Source organism: Papio anubis, chromosome 1, assembly GCF_008728515.1.
Source record: "Papio anubis isolate 15944 chromosome 1, Panubis1.0, whole genome shotgun sequence".
Classification (NCBI taxonomy): Eukaryota; Metazoa; Chordata; class Mammalia; order Primates; family Cercopithecidae; genus Papio; species Papio anubis.
In genome coordinates, this window is record NC_044976.1 from 115,949,375 (window position 1) to 115,969,610 (window position 20,236).

Below are 20,236 nucleotides of genomic sequence, written 5' to 3' on the forward strand. Positions count from 1 at the left end.
ATGTCAGTCCAGGAAAGAGCGTGTGTTTACTTGTAATCTATTACTGTGTAACAAATTACCCCCAAATGTAGCAGCTTAAAGCAACAAACATGTCAGTCCAGGAAAGTGCGTGTGTTTATTTGTAATCTATTACTGTGTAACAAATTACCCCCAAATTTAGCAGCTTAAAACAACAAACGTTTATTACCTCACAATTCTGTGGGCCAGGCGTTTAGGAGCAGTTTAGCTGGTAGACCTGGCCAGGATGTCCCCTGAGATTGCTACTGAGAAGTTGTCAGGGCCTGCAGCCATCTGAAGGCTTGACTGAAGCTGGAAAACCTGCTTCTAAGCACTCTCCTGGGGCGATGGACAGAAGCCTGTGTTCCTTGATGGCTGTTGGCCAGAGGCCTCGGCTCGTCATCACGTGGGCCTCTCCGGAGGCTTCTTGAGTATCTGTGTGATGTGTCAGCCAGCTTTCCGTAGAGTGCTTGATGAGAGAGAAAGTAAGCAGGAGGCCGCAATGCCTTTTGTGCCTTAGTCTGTGAAGTTGCTGTCATTTCTGCATTATTCCATGTTAGAAGGAAGTCCTTAAGTCAGCCCACACTGGAGGGAAAGGGAATTGGGCTCCAACTTGAGAAGGGAAGAGTACTAAATTGCAGTCACATCTTAATTCTATCACCATGTACAAAGGCATGAGGTATGGATGTTGCTGGCATGTGTAGAGAAAAGTGAGATGCCTGTTGTGGCTTGAATGGGTTAGTGTGGAATAGGTGGAGTAAAGGAGTGCCCAGAGATGAGACTTGAACTTGAGGCGGGGCCCTATGGTCAGGGCCTGGCATTCCAGGCTGCAGAACTTGGGCTGCAACTTGTTTCTCCAGGTGTACTCAGGCTCGAAGCACCCTGGGGCTGGGAATGCCCTGCCTCTTAGTGGTATACTTGGTACTTTGCTGGGAGCTCAGCACCATGACTGGACATACTACCCAGAGGGAATGGCGCCACACAGGCTGGTTCCCTGAGAGATTCAGCTCCAGAGGAACTGTGAGGCCTCAAAGCTAACGGTGCTGGGCCGCTCTGTGAACTGACGGCCTCTCCTCAAGTAGCCACCAGCCAGGACTAGTTGTACCCTGATGGAGTGGCACAGCCAGAGCTGCCCACCTTCCTCTGCCAGAGCCATCTCCCATCTTAGAGGGGAGCAGAGTGCTGAACTGCCCCCACCAACGCTCTTCACATCAGGGATTCTGATGAGCCTGGTGGAAAATTCCAGCCACTCTTTTCAGGAAGATGTACACACATAACTTGTGCATTTGTGAGCCTGTTGGGGCTTTTCTAACCCCTCTTAGACCATCTAGGCACCTGTCCCCTCCCACTCCTCCAGGCCTCCCCCCCGCCATAGGTTAAGAGCTTTGCTGCTGTGCTGTGGCTCCTCCATCTCAAACTCCCCTAGTGGGTGGGTTGGCGGGGCAGGGAGTGGATGGGAAGAGACAGTTGGGCACTCCCTGTTTGAGTCCTCAATAAGATTGTCTCAATAAGTTTGCTCTAAGTCCTCACTCTCTGGCTTTGGAAAGTTTCAAGCCTTTCCTAAGATTTCCCCACTGTGGTCACCTTTCTAGTCACCTCCAGCTCTAAACTCCTGATTCCACAGAACTAATTCAGTTCATGGGTTACCCTGAATCCCCTGTGCTCCTCCTGTTCTGTGCCCCCATGGTCCAGAGCCCAGAGCCCCAATTTAGCTTCTTACATAATTCCACAAAACACCCTAAATTGTACAAGGCATGATGTTAATTATGGATGTGACTGTAAATCTATAGGAGGAGAGATTTATGTCATAGCATTCAGGGTTGCCAGATAATACCCAGGATACTCGGTTAAATTCAAATTCCAGATAAACAATGGATATTTTTTTTCATTGTATGTCTCCCCCTGCCTTGAAACCCCCACCCCTGAATTTTTTCCCTAAATCTGGCAGCCCTAACAGCAATGCCAACAACCTCAGATTGCACATTAGACATCCCTGGTCCTTGGCCTGCCCTCCACTGGGGATTTTTCATGGACCGTGGCCCCTCTGTCGTCCCCAGTGCCCTGCATCTCATTGGCTGTCTGCTCCCGGTCTCCGGTTTCCCTTTGCTCCGGTTCCTCCTTTGTCCTAGTGCAGGTTAGCTTGCATATCTCGCATATCCAAAACCATCCTGGCTCTGAGCACAACAAAAGGGCCTTTCATTCACCCAGATCTACTCTCCTTCCAAGGTAGCTCCCTGTCTTACATAAATATCATACGATAAGACTCTTAAAGCAGGCCGCCATGGTGACAGCAAGGCCTTGCCTTCTCCTCAGGATGGTCACACAGCTCCCTCGCAGGCTGCGATGTTCCTAGTAGAGGAGGTATGTGAAGCTGAACTATTCACACATTCGGTGCACAGTTATTGCCTCATATACTTAATAGGCCCTGGGTATAAAATGATGAATACGATGAAGTGTGGGGCACCGAGTGGTGAGTGAGACCTCAGGGCGGAGAGCCACAAGATCCTGTAGTTGGTTCAGGGTGGAGGGATACTTAGTGAGCTATGAGATCCCAGAGGAGGGGTCAATCTCAGAGGACTTCTTGGAGGGGGTGTCATTTCAGCTAGTTCAGGATGGATAAAAGTTACTTCACAGGCCAAGAAAAGGGGACAGATATTCATTCTGAGCAGAGAAAATATAGGTACAGGGAATGATAGAGAAGTTGGCATGGGGAGAAATGTGCAGGAAAGGCCAGTAAGATGGGGGTGGTCCTGAGGGTTTGTTCTGAGGTTGGTGGGTTAGTGCACCTCTGTTTGTTGTATGCCCCTGCTTACGGCAGAAAGAGCTCACCTCCTTTTGTTCACACAGAAGTGACAGCAAGTGTATTTATTTCCTGTTGTCGTGTAACAAATTAGCACAAACTCAGCACTTTAAAGCAACATGCATTTATTATCTCATATATTCTGAGAGTCGGAATCAGAACACAGCTTAGCTGGGTTCTCTGCTTCAGGGCCGCTTTCAAGGCTGCAGTCAAGGTGTTGGTTAAGGCTGGGCTCTCATCTGAGACTCGACTGTGGAAGAATCCACTTCCAAGCTCACTGATGTGGTTGCTATGGAATTCACTTCTTTGCAGGTTGTTGGGCCAATGCTGTCTGTCAACTGCAGACCACTCTCAGTTCCTCGCACATGGAGCCCTCTGAAGTGGCACTTGCTTCATTGAAGGGTGCAAGCCAAGAAGGCAATAGAGAGAGTCTTTCCGTAAGATTGAAATTATAATTCACGTAATCTAATTATGGAAATGACATCCTACCACCTTTGCAGTGTTCTTTTGGTTAAAAGCACGTCATAGGTCCTGCCCACAGTCAAGAGAGAGACATACAAAGGGACCTACGTGCCAGGAGGCAGGGGGCATTGAGAGCCATCTTAGAATCTGTCCACCACATTAAGCAACCGTGAGTTGTGTGAATATGTGATGGGGCGTGGCTGGCAGTGATGGGTCCCTTTGGGGAGGGAAGTACCATATTAGTGGGAGAGAGGGGCAGGGAGACCTACCCAGGACAGATTTGTACAAACTCACATGCTGGTCTCATTGGCTTAGGGAGAGCTGGCCTCCTCTTAGCCACCCCTGCACAGAGATGACATTTCCTCTCTGGAAGAAGGCCTGATACCTCTGCGTTGGCTTCCTGTTACCATGGGCCATGATGAATGGGCATAGGCCCCCTTCATCCTAGTTTTACCCCTGGGGCCCTGTACACCTTGCCAAGGAGGTTGACAGGACATGAATTAGGGTAGTGGCCATAGGGATGGGAAAGAAAGACTGAAAAAGGATTTAGAAAGTAATATTGGATGGCTTATGACAGATTAGATGTGGAAGAAATGATGTGTAGGAGAGGTGTGGGAATAAGTTTCTGCAATGGGAAATTTGGTAGACAGTGATGTAATTAACCAACAGAAGAAAACATGGGTAGAAGGTCTGGTGTCGTTGGTCATGCTGATTTCCAGAAGAAGATGCTGATAATTACCAGTATAGTTTCAGAGCTTAAGACCAGGAGACTGGCTAGGGATGGACAACTGGGAATCACAGTGAGGAGGTGGTAACTGGAGGCTCCTCTGTGGGGTAAAACACCCAAGCAAGCAAGAGTCAGCCAGGACAGAGTCCTTGAGGAGCATCCATCCAGAGAGAATTAGCAAAGCTGAAAAAGCTGGAGAAGGCTTAGAAGGAGTGGACAGAGAGGCGGGTGGTGAACCAGGACAGTGCAATGTCCTAGGAGCCAGGGGAGGAGCAGTTGGCAGCATCAAGTCTTGTACAGACAGGAGAATGGATGCCGCACATCACCGTGACTTTGTAGAGACACGTACAGGGAGCAGAGGGGACAAAGCCCTATTTCAGGGGGATGAAGCGTAAATGGGAGGCAATTTAAAGAAAGGGGACTAAGGCTTAGCAGGCAAAAGCATGAAATTGGAGCACTGGCTCCACAGGTTGCCAATTTAGCAGCAGGCCCTGGCCTCTTGGAAGAAGAGGGCACACAGCACCCCTCCTAGGGCTGTTGTGAAGTGTAGTGAGGTTGTGTCTGTGACGGCACAGGAGGGGCAGCGCAGGAGGAGCGGCAGCGCAGGAGGAGGGGCAGCGCAGGAGGAGGGGCAGCGCAGGAGGAGGGGCAGCGCAGGAGGAGCGGCAGCGCAGGAGGAGGGGCAGCGCAGGAGCAGCAGCGTAGAGCTCATCGCTACTTCTGCTCCTGCTCCCGCCAGTGTCTTCTGCAAAAATGGTCTTTAAAAACTATTGCCCTCCCCAGCTTACACGTACCCTTGTTGTGTGGGATAACATTCACATTCCCTGCATGAGTTGGCCTCTACTGATCTCCCCATCCTCACACCCTCACTTCTGTCCTCCTTAAACACGTGAAGCTCTTTCAAACCTCAGAGCCCTTCCCTGTGGAGTTTCCCCTGCCTGGGCCTCTCTTCCGACTTAGTTGTTATCAGTCACCCTTCCGGAAAGTGATGGCTTAAATGTCATTTCCTAAATAATTCCTCTGACCCCTGACCTGAGTTAGGCTTCCCGGCATCTTCTGCAGCACCTGGCACAGTTCCAGGTGCATAGCAGGAATGCAAACAAATACTCATCGATGAATAAAAGAGAATATTAGCAACTGACTGTGTGACCTTGGGCAAGTCACTTCACCTCTCTGTGCTTTACAGTTTCCTCCTCTGTAGTAGAAAGGAGGACTATGTATCTCTAAGATCTCTTTTGGCTCTGGCAATCTTTGGCTTTTCAATGCTAGTGTCTGTGCAGGTTTCTCATAAGGCTTCACGGAATAATGCATGTGAGAGCCTTGTTGAATTGAAGGGGGAGGGGGAGGAGGCTAGGGAGCTTGGCAGCAGAGTACCCACAACGAGGCCCACTCACCCACTCATTTCCCCAGCCACCCATGGGGCCCGCAGTCCCCATGTGTAGCCTGATAGGCAGGGCCTAGGGGACAGTCAGAATCAAAACCACAGGCTCCCGTTTTTAGTGTGTGAGGTTCAATTCAATGTGCTAGGGAGGAGACTTCCGGAGAAAAAATATTCTGAAGGGTCACATACACCCAGTGTGGACACCTGCCACACACACAAACCAGTATGTGCATTTACAACTAATTACATACAAATAAAAGCGCACACACACTCAGAGGTGTACGAGCACATGGTCAATGCACTGCAGAGCCCACCTGCAGCTCCCTGAGCCCAGGACAGCTGTGTTACCTTCTGAGTCTCTGGGTCTCTGGGTCTTTACCCTTGCCTTCTGGGTCTTCCCTGTCTCAACAGACCCTGAGGCTGGGCACCGAGGCCTAGGGGATTCAGTGCTTTCCCTGATAAGGCTGCAAACAAGCAGAAAGGGAGGGTAACTTACAGCGCTCTCTAGATGTTGCAGTATTTGCATTTCCACAGTCTTATGTGTCTGAAAAAAACTGGGTTTAGTCTGGAAACTTGGTAGTACGCAGGTGTAGCTTTCAAGAGAACCGGGAAACAATGCTGTATGGAGATGGCGACCACTTGTGAGCTGGGGCAGTTTCGCTATTTACTATACAGGCTGGCCATGATCTCACTGAACTCTCAGAAGGGCCTTCTGCACAGGTGTTTATAGATGATGAAACTGAGACTTGGACATGTAAAGTAATTTGCCCAAGGCATGCAATTTGTAATTGGCAGATCTGGGACTCAGGGAGTAGGCTTCTGATTCCAAAGAGAAGTGCTCTTACCGCCCCTACCAGCTCAGCCTCTTGCCTCTGGTGTGTGCCCCTGCCCCCTCCCGCCTCTGGGCGCCACATTCTGGCTGCTGACTCCCTCACACACGGCCTGGTGGAGCCCCTACCCATGCTGAGTGGGGCTGGGAAAATGGTGAATTTTCTAGAAACCTGTGAAAGCGCCGGCTACGAGAATGGCTGCCTGGGACACTCCAGCTACAGCCCTGGGGCAGTGGCCTTTTGGAAGGTGCAGAGTTTTCTGGAGATAGGCAAACATGAGTCAGGAGAAAGAGACAAACAGCTCACCCCTGCAGATTGGCTGCCAGGACATGAGATGATCATGCGATGTCAAGCTAACAGCCTCAAATCTTTTTGAAATCGGGTGCCCAGTTGACAGTTAAATCAGTCTGGAGACAACTTCTCTCCCTCTCAAAACACATACACACACACACGCACACACGCTCACATACACACACACACACACACACACACACACACACACGCTCTTGATGTGGATTGTGAGACCGGAGCATGCAGGACTTTACAGCTGTAAAGGACCTTCGAGCTCATTGAGCTCCTGACCACTTAGTGTCAAGAATCGCCCATTTAAAAGACAAATTCCAACCTCAGCCCATTGCAGGTCTCCGGAATTCTAAGGGAATCTCTAAAAATCTTCTCAAAAAGCTGGATGTTTTACCAAGTTCCTGAAAGATTCTTGTCACTTCAGAGTTTGTTGCTTCAGGGTTTTGGAACACTGAATCTAGACGAACTCCTTCATTTTATAAGCAACACTTTAGTGATCTACAGCATTTGTGTGAGCTGCGCAAAGCCACACAGCAAGTTGGCAGCAGGGCAAGTGTGGATTCCCAGCACCAGGCCTCTCTGTCACACCACTCTTCTGACCACATAGAGAAGGAAGGATGGAAGGAAATCAGAGTTACTGAGCACCTGCCATGGGTTGGGGTCTGCTGGACAATTCAGTAGTAAGAGCAAAGGGAACTCCCTGGGTGCCAAGTGCTGTGCACGGTGCTTTTCCTGCTTTTGAAATTTAATACTTATAGTAGCTGTTGGCTGTGAATGGTTACCCTCCTCACGTGCAAGATGAGGAAATGGGCACATAGGGGCTGGGCACTTCTCAGGACCCAGAGGCCCCAAGAGCTAGAGGCAGAATTTGAAGCTGGACCTCAGCTGGAACCTTGAGAGCCCAGGCTCTGCGGGCGTGGTGGCGGGTGCCTGTAGTCCCAGCTACGTGGGAGGCTGAGGCAGGAGAATGGTGGGAACCCGGGAGGCACAGCTTGCAGTGAGCCGAGATCGCGCCACTGCAATCCAGCCTGGGCGACAGAGCGAGACTCCGTCTCAAAAAAAAAGAAAAAAAGAGAGAGAGAGCCCAGGCACTGAAGCACTGTGCTGCATTAGCTCTCGAAGAGGCACTTGATTCTGTGGCCGATTTCATCAAACACTCACAGAAACCTTGTGACGCAGGCGGCATTTCGTAGAGTTGAAGAAGCCAAAGCTCAGGGTATCAAGAAAACCTGCCTGAGATCACGCAGCCAGCAAACCACGAAGGCAGATTCTACCCAGGTCTGTCTTGTGTCAAACCCACACACTCCTCACCACACGTGGTGGTTTCAGAGGCTTCTTTTCTGAGTCTCCAACTACAGACTACCTCTTCTGACAGTCTCACCCCCACTGTCCCAGCTCGAACCTTCACTCTCTTTGGACAGTCTGCATCTGGGGGCCCCCTTGCACCCAAGTGCTACTGTGTTTACACTTCTGTTTGTTCCTGAGTTCTCTTTTGACCCTCAACTGCTTTGAAGTTCTACAGCCATGCTCCACACATCTTTTGAAAAGGGAAAGACAGTAAATCTTGCAGGCTCTGGGGACCAGACCATCTCTGTTGCAACCACTCAACTCTGCCCTTGCAGTATGTTAAGTTCGGTCACAGACAATTTGTAAATGCGTGAGCATGGTTCAGTACAGCTTTATTTCATGAGCTGTTGTTTACCCATTCCCCTGTTCTAGAAGAATGCTGAGGATTGCCTGTTTGAGCAGATTTTCATTTGATTCTACTCTCTATGGGACAGAAGACACGTCTGTGTGGGAAGGCATGTGTTTGAAAAGAGCCTAAAGATGTCTGACCATTGAGACCCTGGTGCCTAAAAAGCTAGAAGAGACTGCTTAGATCTCAGGGAATGCTCCTTTCTTCCTTTATTCATTCGTAGACTAGTTTGGAACACCTGCCATGTGACAGGCATCGTGTTGAGCCTTGGTGAGAAAAACCAGCAAGTCCTTGCAGAGCTTATAGCTCAATTACTGCTGGGGCTGCCAATGTGATGAGTGATAGCGAAGAGTGTAAAGAGGGACACCACTTAGTTGGGGGCCAGGGAAGACTTCCCAGAAGAAGCAATGGGTAAGCTGATTCCCTTGACTGGGAATCCAAGTGAGGGCAGAGACAAGGTACAGTGTAATCAATGCAGGGAAAGAAACATCAGGTGACAGGCTTTTACGTGCCATTTTTAGAGAATACGTGCACTGCTGTATTGACCCTTTGGGGAGGGTCTGATTCTTTTAGACAACAGGAACATCCACTTTTCCCACTGGCAGATGGATCAGGCTGTTGATCCTGGTCTGTGGTCCAAATGGCCCAGTCTCCATACCGGGAGATGGGGAAGGTATAGTTGATGTTTTGTGTGAGTTGGTGAATTGACACAGAAGTAATTGAAACAGATGCAAAATTTCCATCTGTTTCTTTGGATTTACCCCTGAGCTGAGTCTCTCAGATCATTAGGAAAAACAAAACAAAACAAAACAAAAACCAAAAAACACCCCAGATTACAGAGTCTAATAGATAGAATGTTGTGTGTAAGGCAATGCTTAAAACTCAGTGTTCGTAACGTAGTATTTATTTAAAACAAAATAGTTTTACTGGTTTTTTTAAATGAAAAAAATCTTACCTAATTAGTTCCTTGTTCTTTTGACCCAAAAAACTCAATTTTCCTTTGTTAAAGAAAATATAAGAAATACCAACTACATGCGAGAGTTAAACTGATATTTGATTCAAATACTACTGATTTTTATTTTTTAATTTTTAAAAAATTTTTTTCACAAAATTATTCACTCATTTTAGAAACGTTTTTGAGCTCATACCATGTGCCAGGCGTTGGGCTACAAAGATGAAAAAGACATTGATCTATTGTTATTTTTCAATATATTTCCCAGAACTTGTCATCTTAGGAGTGTCTGTGCCACTGGTTGGGCTCAGGGCACAGGTGCTGCTGGACGGTGTTTGGTGCTTTATGCGGTGACCTGTTTCCCCAACAGGACATCATGGCTGCCTGGACGAAAGCGTATGTCCGTGGGCTGCATTGGCCAGTGGCTTTTTGATTGTTTGGGGATGACTACAAGGATAATAGAGAGCGTTAGGGGGACATTAGTGACAGCACAGCACAAACGAAGCCAGTGCGTGGCCTGTCTCCTCCTTGCACGGTGCTTCTGGCTCTCTGCTGGTAATACAAGATCCCCTGGATAGATGCTCTTGGCAAATGTCCCTCAGGCTGCTGGCTGTTCACATTGCCCTTGAACTCTGAAATATACCCCCTAGGGGTTGAAAACTGCTGGAGGCTTCATGTTCACTGGGGGAAGCTGAGCTGTCCTGGTGAGAAGAATGGCTGAAAATAAGTCCCCGGAGTAGCTTGGTGTGGAGTTTCTAAACAATTTCACATCCAGCAGGCTCCAGGAAGGGCACGAGGCTACCCCACCAGGTCAATGAAAGGAGGCCATTTGTTGAGTGAGGATGGGAGGGGATGGGCACCAAGGAGGGGCCTGCTGTGTGTGTGTTTGAGGCGGTGGGGGATGCAGAGGGACGAGGAGGTACACCAGCCTGTAGTCTTGCATGACAGGGACTTGGAGAAGGGCCTCAAGGTCCTGATGTGAAGAGGATTGAAGCTGGCCTCAGCGGAAGCTAATCATGGCATGAAGGAGGCCCTGTGCTGGGGCCTCAGTGCATATTGTGGTTCTGTGGGGACAATTAGGGTTTCTGGACTTCCTGAGCTGCAAAGTGTCCTGCTCTCAACACCACTGCACCAGGTGTCCGACGTCAGTGAGGCAGGAAGGAAAGGGCCCCTCACCCTTCCAGGTGTCTGTTTTACCCCCAGTCATAGTTTCCAGAGCTCCAGGAGCTTTTTGCTTATGCCTAGTTTGCTGAACTTAGTACAGGAGGAGCCCATCCTGTGCATGCACCAACTACCAGGTTGGCAAATAGGTTTCATCCTGAGTGCCAATTCTGGTCAATGCAGGAGCCTCCTGGAGGACTTTGCTGAGATGGAATTCTTAGGCTACCTCTGGCCCTGCAGGAAAGAGGCTGTGATCAATTATTGATGCCTGCCAGGGATATGCCACCAACTTACCATCTCTGTGACTCAGTTGTGTTTCCCTAGGCCCACGTGTGTAGAGCCACGTGCTACCTAGACCCACATGTGTATTCTTGTGGGCACTCCATAAATACCTGTTGAATGACAAATTTAATCTACCTAGAATGCCTCTCTTGAGTGTCCAGTAGATTGTGTACTTCCCCAGATGGCTTAGCAGGTGAAAAGGGGGAATATCCTTTAGCGTTATCCTGGGAAACCTTACTGTTGGGCAGAGCAGGAAGGACGGACGGGGTAGATGCCTTCATTCATTCTGGAGCTGTTTATTGAGTGTTCACTGTGGGCTGAGCCACGGGCTGGGTGCTGGGGATACACAGTGTGTGCTGGAGCTGGGGACAGACTTGAGCCCCCCCTCTCTCTGCTCAAAGGAGTCAGAGAAGTCGGTGCTTCTTGGTGGCTGAGGGGCTGGGGAGGAAGTCCTCTGCCAGAGCTCAGGAACCTCGGCCTCAGGCCTGACAGGTGGCCCTCTTTACCACTGTGCTGCAGGCCTCCTGGGCTCCCTCTGGGGATGCTTGCAGCTTTCACTGAGCCAGTAAGCTCTTCTCTCACCTGTGCACACTGGCAGAGGACTTGAAGTGCTTCCCACAAATGAGCTGGATGCCCCCAGTTCCAGAAGAAGCAGATAAAGGATGCAGAAGGTCCTTTGGCTTCCAGTCTACCAGCTTGTCTCCCCTCCCCTCAGCCAGCCCCTTCCAAAGCCCACTGGGCAGGTCTGGTTTCTCATCCTCAGCACATGCAATCCTTAGATAAGAATGTTCCAAGAACCTGACTAGCAAGAGTTTCATTACCACCCATTTGGGTAAGTCATGATGTGCCTGTCCTTGTGATCCGCTCCTAAAAGCTCAGAATTTGCCATTTCATGCACTTAAAATGGTTAAAAAAGTGTTTTTGAAAACGCAGATGTTAATATTATAAGTTACAAAATAACTTTACAAGTATCTTGTAAATACAAGTAGGAGCATTTTTGATTTCATTTTGTATTCCGTTTACTGAAAAATCAAATAAATTAAATTTTTACCTATTGCAACATGTATACGTGGATCTGTTCATGCACATTTATACCCTCATGTGTATAAGAAGCCACCATCACATGTGCTTATACAGATGTCCATGTGCGAGTGTGCAGTGTGCATACACACACACGCACACATCTTCATGCCCACATGCTAACCGTTTGTTCTAGTTTTTGATCTTCTGCTGTGGCTAATTTGTGAAGATGTGTATATCCCACAGCATGAGGCTTGAAGACACAAGTGTTAGCTGCTACATCTCCTTAACATATTTTTGTTTTCTCAATCTTCCTTTCATTACTCTAGATACTTGTCATACATTCAGTTACAAATTCATGGCCATCCAAAAGCTTCCCCAGGTATGTGTCCTTCTTCCTGCTTCTGGAGGCAGAGCGGTGTGGCAGGATGAGCATGGCCTTTGAAGTCACTCACATCATTCATTGGACATGAAGGATAAGCTGCATTACCTTGGGCAGAGACTTAATCACTGGAGTCAGTCTCCCAGTTAGTAAAACAGTGGTATGGCTGGGCGTGGTAGCTCATGCCTGTAATCCCAGCACTTTGGGAGGCTGAGGTGGGTGGATTATGAGGTCAAGAGATCAAGACCATCCTGGCCAACATGATGAAACCTCATCTCTACCAAAAATAAAAAAATAAAAATAAAATTAGCTGGGTGTGGTGGCACACACCTGTAGTCCCAGCTATTCAGGAGGCTGAGGCAGGGGAATCACTTGAACCTGGGAGGTGGAGGTTGCAGTGAGCTGAGATCGTGCTACTGTACTCCAGGCTGGTAACAGAGCAAGACTCTGTCTCAAAAAAACAAAACAAAACAAAACAAAAAACAGTGGTATGATGATGCCTGTCCCATGAGTTTGTGGTTAGGATGAAAAGAAGTGACATACGTGAAACCAATGCTTCCTACCTGCCACATGGGAGGGGCTAGCCTCTTTCCCTCTGTAACCAGTAGGATAACTTCAATACTGTAGAGGGGAGCCTTAAAGGTCATGGCCACCCCCACACCTGGCCTTCTCCAATCCTCTTAGTACCCCACACCTAGAATCAGCACCAAGTCCCAGCCAGCAGCAGAGTTGCAAAACCCTATTAGATTGAACCTTCTGGAGGTACAGCCCAGTTCTGACCGGTTCTAGGAATTAGGAAGGGAGTTACTTGTGCAGCAGGGAGCTGATTTCACTATCAGCTATATTAGGTACTTGGAAAATACTTTCTGAAAAGACTGGACAAGAAAAGCCCAGGAATGGGTCGGGAGGTGTAGGTGACTGTCTTTGGAGAGGGAGATGACCTGCAGAACCGCTGTTGGTGCCTATATTTGTTCCTGGCATCAAGAAGAGCACAAGATTCATCCACCGAGATTCTTTAGTTGCTGCTGCATGTTGCCAACAACTTTTTCGGCAATTACAAACTGAGAACATGTGGTATGGTCTGGACATTTGTCCCCTCCAAATCTCATGCTGAAATGTGATTCCCAAAGTTGGAGGTGGGGCCAGGTGGGAGGGGATTGGATCATAGGGGTGGATCCGTCATGAATGGTTTAGCACCATCCCTTTGGTGATGAGTAACTTCTCACTCAGGTAATTCACATCAGATCTGGTTGTTTAAAAATCTGGGACCTTCCCCCTCACTCTGTTGCTCCTGCTCTTGCCATGTGATGTGCCTGCTCCTGATTCACCTTCTGCCGTGATCGTAAGCTTCTTGAGGCCTCACCAGAAGCTAAGCAGGTGTTGGTGACATGCTTCTACAGCCTGCAGAACCATGAGCTTTTGTTTATAAATTACCCAGTCTCAGGTATTTCTTTATAGCAATGCAAGAACAACCTAATACAGAAAATTGGTACAGAGGAGTGGAGTGCTGTTATTAAGAGACCGGAAAATGCAGAAGCAGCTTTGGAACTGGGTAACAGGCGGAAGCTCCAAGAGTTTGGAAGGCTCAGAAGAAGACAGGAAAATGAAGGAAAGTGTAGAACTTCTCAGAGACTTGTTAAGTTGTGGTGACCAAAATGCTGATAGAAAAATGGACAGTGAAAGTCAGACTGAGAAGGTCTCAGATGGAAATGAGGAATTGTTGGGAACGGAATTAAAGGTCACCCATGCTATGCCCTGGCAAAGAACTTGGCTGCATTGTATTCACGCCCCAGAGATCTGTGGAAATTTGGTATTAAGAGCGACGATATAGGGTGTCTTGCAGAAGAAATTTCTAAGCAGCAAAGCATTTGAGAGTAGCCTGGCTGCTTCTAACAACCTGTGATCAGATGCGGGAGCAACCAAATGCTTAAAGTTGGAACCTATATTTAAAAAGGAAGCAGAGCATGAAAGTTGGGAAAATTTGCAGCTTAGCCATGTGGCAGAGAAATAAAAAGCCCTTTCAGAAGAGGAATCCAAGCAGGCTATGGAACAACCACTTGCTAGAAATATTAGCATGACTAAAAGGAAGCAAAGTGCTAATTTCCAAGACAATGGGAAAATGCCCTGAAGGCATTTCAGAAATCTCTGAGGCAGCTCTGCGGTCAGAGGCTCAGAGGCCTAGGAGGGGAAGAATGGTTTTGTGGGCCAGACCCAGGGCCCTATTGCCCTGTCCAGCCTCAGGACACTGCTTCCTGCATCCTGGCTGCTCTGGCCCCAGCCTTGGCTCAAAGTGCCCCAGACACTCCTTGGGTGGCCACTTTGAGGAGTGCAAGCCACTGCTAGCCTTGGTGACTTTCACATGGTGTTGAATCTGCAGGTGCCTGGAATGCAAGAGTGAAGGAGGCTTGGCAGCTTCCCCCTAGATTTCAGAGGATGTATGAGAAAGCCTAGATGTTGAGGCAGAAGCCTGCCACGTGGGCAATGTGGAGGAGTAATGTGGGGTTAGAGCTCCCACAAAGACTTCCCACCCAGGCACTGCCTAATGGAGCTGTGGGAAGGGGGCCACTGCCCTCCAGATACAAGAATGGTAGATTCACCACCAGCTTGTAACTTCTTTCTGGAAGAGCTGCAAGTACTCAACTCCAACCTGTGACAGCAGCCACCATGGATTGTACCCTGCAAAACACAGTGGCAGGGCTGACAAACACCTTGGGAGCCCACCTATCACACCAGGATGCAGGATATGGAATCAAGGATTATGTTAGAGCTTAAAGATTTAATGCTTTCTCTGCTGGGTTTCAGACTTGCATGAAGCCTATTATCCCTTTCTTTTGGCCAGCCTCTTCCTTTGGGAATGAGAATGTTTACCTAATACCTGTACCACTCCTGTATATTGAGAGTATAAATAATTTGTTTTTGATCCCACAAGCTCACAGGTGGAAGGAACTCATCTCATAGATAAGACAAGAACTCATTATCATAGGTAAGACTTTGTACTTTGGACTTGAGACTTTTAATGCTGGAACAAGTTAAAACTTTCGGCGACTATTGCAAAGGCATGATTGTATTTTGAAATGTGAGAAGGATATGAGATTTGCAGGGGGCTGGAGGTGGAATGATATGGTTTGAATATTTGTGCCCTCTGAATCTCATGCTGAAATATTATTTCCAGTGTTGGAGGTGAGGCCTAGTGAGAGGTGACTGGATCATGGGTAGATCCCTCATGAATGGTTTAGCATCATTCCCTTTGTAGTAAGTGATTTCTTCCCCAGTTAGTACACAACAGATCTGGTTATTTAAAAGTCTGGGACCTCCCCACTCTTGTTCTCTTGTCCCCTTTCTTACCATGCGACATGCCTGCTCCTGCTTTGCTTTCTGCTAATGATTATAAGCTCTCCTGAAGTTCTCACCAGAAGCTGAGCAGATGTTGGTACCATTCTTGTACAGCCTGCAAAATCATGGGCCAATTAAACCTCTTTTCTTTATAAATTACCCAGTCTTGGGTATTCCTTTATAGCAATTCAAGAAAGGCCTAATACAACATGGAATGCATTTTCTTTTTCCTCTGATTATATTATCTGGGCACTACCATGGATCAAAGTCACAGTCATGACCTCATCATGTTGCTTCTGGGCGACAACTAAACAAATTTACATATGAATTGAAAGCACATACCTTTCTAGAAATCCAGTGTCAGAAGCCTTAAATATCAACTATTTATGTGAGTAGTCATCAAGTGTCTGGTTTGTGACGACTTTTGCACTGTTTTGTCACCATCTGATGGCTTACAGGAAACCTCCCCATTCTACGTGGTTGAAGAAAGAAGAAGTGACACCTTGATGTTTTTCTCAGAAACTGTGGTTGGGTACTTCCCCCTGAAAGCATGCAGATAATTAGTCATCTTGGAGACTCTTTTTTAGCACAAGGTAGTCACAGGAAGGCCATGTGAGTACGGAAAGTTATGAGGCTTTGGTTGTAATCCCAGTGCACCTTCAAAATGTCTGTGGGATTTTAGGAAAATCACCGTCTCTGAGTCCTAGTTCTCTCAGATGTAATAAGAGAAGGTAGATAGAACGCTACCTAAGGGATTTTTTTTTTTTTTGTCCTGACATTTTGTGATTTTTTTTCACACACAAATAGAGGATGATACTTTGCAATTTTAGTATAATCACAAAACTTACAGATCTGCAGAACTTTAGTCTATATCCTCATCACCTTCCTATAGAGCCATGAGGAGATTCTTCTAACAAGACTCAATATCTCTTCCTAGGTCAGTCTTTTCCAGAGTGGTCCTTGGGCCTTTCAATACCTGAGTGGTACTTCTAAAAGATATAACTAATGCCTTTTTCCCTTTAAAAAAAATCTTCATTGGGAATGATTTACCACTTTTCCTCTTAACTCTGTGTGGCATTTTTCTATTTCTTCACATGTCTAGTAATTTTTTTTTTTTTTTTTTTTGAGACAGTCTTTCTCTGTCACTAGGTACGATCTTGGCTCACTGCAACCTCCGCCTCCCAGGTTCAAGCGAATCTCCTACCTCAGCCTCCCGAGTAGCTGGAACTACTTGCATGGGCTACCATGCCCAGCTAATTTTTGTATTTTTAGTAGAGACAGGGTTTCACCATGTTGGCCAGGATTGTCTCGATCTCTTGACCTCGTGATCCGCCCACCTCAGCCTCCCAAAGTACTGAGATGACAGGTGTGGGCCACTATGCCTGGCCTGTCTAGTAATTTTTTATTGTGTGCTAGACTTTTGTGGATGATACTTTGTAGGGAGCCTGGATTTACTTGTCTTCTTTTAAATGGTGGTGAGCTTTGTTCTAGCAGACAGTTAAAGTATTAGCACATCATTTTGGTCCTGTTAGGCTTGGTTTTATTCTCTGTTAGGGCAGGTCTATTTCTGTTTTGAACTTAGTCCTAGGGCATGCCTCTTACCCTAGAATGTGTTCCCTACTTTTAAACTATGGTCTTTCTAGTATCACCACTGAAAGCCTGAGGTGCTCAGTGAGGTCTCTCCACTCTGCCTGGAACCCTAGAGTCTCCAATATTGCATCATCTGTTGAATTACTGTCCACTCTCAGCTCTGCAACAGGTCATCTTTGCTAAGCAATGGTCTTACCCAGTACATATATACTTTAACCCTGGATCAAGAATACTTATCCAGATTTCTGCCCCCATCCCCCAAAACACGTACACCATGTGCAGTTTCCTCTTCCTTCCATCTTGTGGTAGAATAATCGAAATGAAATTTTAAAAAGTGAGAATGGCAAAAAGTATACTTGATAAAATTGTTTTTTAACCAAAAGATGTATAAAATAATAAAATATTCTAGACTATGTTGATTTATATAAAATCTGACCCAAGAACGTCAAAGTTCATAGAATTAAAGGCCTATGTACATCTATCACCGTGAATAAAGCTTTATTCAATACAGTTTGGTGTGAACAAAACAAACAGATCAACGAGTGAAACTGGTACTATACAATGCCAAAGGAAAGAAAAGAATAGATGGCAAAAATAATTCTGGTAACATAAAAGTGAAAGTCAAAAAAATAGGAAACTATTGAATTGCCTTGCATTAGAAAATTGATGAAGGAAATAAATTGGCTCAACAGAGTTTATGCTGGAAAATATTTTCTTAACAGGAAAATATCCCCAGGATGAAGTTGATGGGTTTGCAACACCCACTGTGTTCTTCCATTTCTCTGCATTTTTGTTTAAGGCCATCCTTTTGTCTAGAAGATGCTCTTCTGACTTGGCCTCCTCCCAACTTCTACTCACCCCTTGGTGAGCTCATGTCATCTCCTCTGTGAAGACTTCCCTGCAACCCAAAGCACTTCCTCTGCACCTTCTTTGCACTCCCACTGTCCCTTGTACATCTTTTATGTGACTTGACTGTATTGTATTTTTTGTTTTTTTTAGAGATACCATTTCACTCTGTAGCCCAGGCTGGAGTGCAGTGGTGCAATCATAGCTCACTGCAACCTCGAACCCCTGGGCTCAAGTGATCCTCTGCCTCAGCCTCCAAAGTACTGGGATTACAGGTGTGAACCGCTGTGCCTGGCTGATTATGTTGTACTAAACATGCATCTGTCTATGGGCTTGAACTCTTCCATGTATCTTGATGTATTTGGTTTTGGATCACCAGTATCCAGCAGATTTTTTGGTTCAATACACATTTGTTCAATATGAGTAACTTTTGTATGAAGCCCTCACCTGAGCACTAGGAGAGAAGAAGAGGAGATGCACAAAGGTGACTAAGATGTAGCTCCTGTCCTCAAGAAGTATGTTATCTGGCAAGCAGATGGCCAAGGGAAGTTTTAAAAATGGCCACAGTGGGAGGCCATGAGAGGCCCTGTGCCCAGGGACAGTGAACTCAGAGCTGGCTGAGGGAATCTAGGATTTCTTTCTTAAAAAATACAGTGGGAGGTTGGCCAGATGCAGTGACTTATGCCTATAATCCCAGCACTTTGGGAGACTGAGGTAGGAAGATCACTTGAGGCCAAGCATTTGAGACTAGTCTGGGCAACATAGTGAGACCCCACCCCTACCGCATGTTTATGCTGAACATGGTAGTGTGTCTGAAGGCCCAACTATTTGGGGTCCTGGCAGGTTGAGTCTGCAGTGAGCCATGATCACCACTGAACTCCAGTCTGGGCAACAGAGCAAGACTCTGTCTCAAAAAAAAAAAAAAAAAAAAGAAAAGAAAAAAAATGGTATTTCCCTTGCATTATAACTTTTAAAAAATGAAAAATTGAGACAAAAGGGAAAATCACTCATATTTCTATCACATAATACAACTATTTTAATTTTTTAAACTTCTTTCTCTGTAAGTTTTGGGGATTGAAAAAAACTTTTTATTTTGAAATGATTATAAATTCACAGGAAGTTGCAAGAACAGTACAGAGATGTCCCGTGTACCCTTCACTCAATTTTCCCTAGTGGTGACATCTGACACGTGTATAGTACAGCCTGAAAGCCAGGGAAATGAGATTGGTCCAATCCCCAGATGTCATTCAGATTTCACCAGTTTTACATGATAGAGCTTTTTGCTCACAGAGTTACAATAGGCTTATATGTGTGGTCCATATCTTATTTCTTGAATTAACTTTATCTCATGCAGTTTTGAAAACATTATTGCATAAATCATTTATAAGGTCTACATAATGAACATTCATCCATGTCAAGTAACAGTTGGCTAAATTTTTCCCCCTTCTGAAATTTACATTACCTCCAGTTACACCGTTAGGAACAAGGCTTCTGTACTTCATATTCTTCTTATATACATACTTCTACATTTTATATTCTTTTTTCTTAGAATAAATTATCTAAAGAAGAAAGGAAGGAGATACAGGATGATAAATGCTTAAGGGGGATATGTGATACTTTTTTCTTAAGATAGGAAAGATTTAAACATATGCTGGTTTTGGGTCTGACCAAGTACAGAGGGAGCAGTGGAAGATACAGGGGAGAGGGCTTCTGACTGGAAAACACACAGGAGGGGTTGGGGACATGGGAGGCTGAGAGCATTCATGTCCTCAATTTTTTTACCCCTCCCTGTCTGCAAGCCCTTTGCTCTGTGACTTTGGAGTTCTTCCCATAAAAGCACAGTATTTATTTCCCTACTCTGCAGGGCTTGCTTTGGCATGTAGAATGAAGCAAAGGGTCAGTGTGCCAGTTCTGAGCCTAGGCCTCAAGGGGCATTGAGTGTTTCCAGGGCTGTCTCTTGAGCCGCTGTCATAGATGTGAAAATGCAGCCGAGCCAGCCTGCTGGAGGTGAGGGACCAGGGAGCAGTGCGGGATCTCCCCAGCTGCCTCTGCCAAGGGTGGCCTAGATCAGCCAACAGCCCTCAGCCCCTCACACGTGATGTGTCCAGCCCAAATCAGCAAAGCTGCCTGACTGACTCGAAACACAGAAGCAGTAAAGTTTATTATTGTATGTCATTGAGGTACTGATGACTTTTTACCTGGGAATTTTGCAGCAAAAGCTGAACTGCTTGAACACCTCCCGGGTTCAAGCAATTCTCCTGTCTCAGCCTCCCGAGTAGCTGGGACTACAGGCGTGCACCACCACACCCAGCAATTTTTTGTATTTTTAGTAGAGATGGAGTTTCACCATATTGGTCAGGCTGGTCTCAAACTCCTGACCTCAGGTGATCCACCTGCCTCGGCCTCCCAAAGTGCTGGGATTACAGGCATGAGCCACCACGCCTAGCTAGGAATTAAACTCTTAAAGGTGTTTA

General features: G+C 46.7%; 1 long non-coding RNA gene across 1 annotated transcript; it reads right to left on the reverse strand.

The window, feature by feature from the left end:
* Nucleotides 1-2,905: 2,905 nt before the first annotated feature.
* On the reverse strand, nt 2,906-4,242 carry LOC108581123. Its single transcript, XR_001892988.3, has 2 exons — nt 3,554-4,242; nt 2,906-3,183 (listed from the first exon to the last, which is right to left on the reverse strand). It is a non-coding gene; the product is annotated as an uncharacterized LOC108581123 (long non-coding RNA).
* Nucleotides 4,243-20,236: the final 15,994 nt, after the last annotated feature.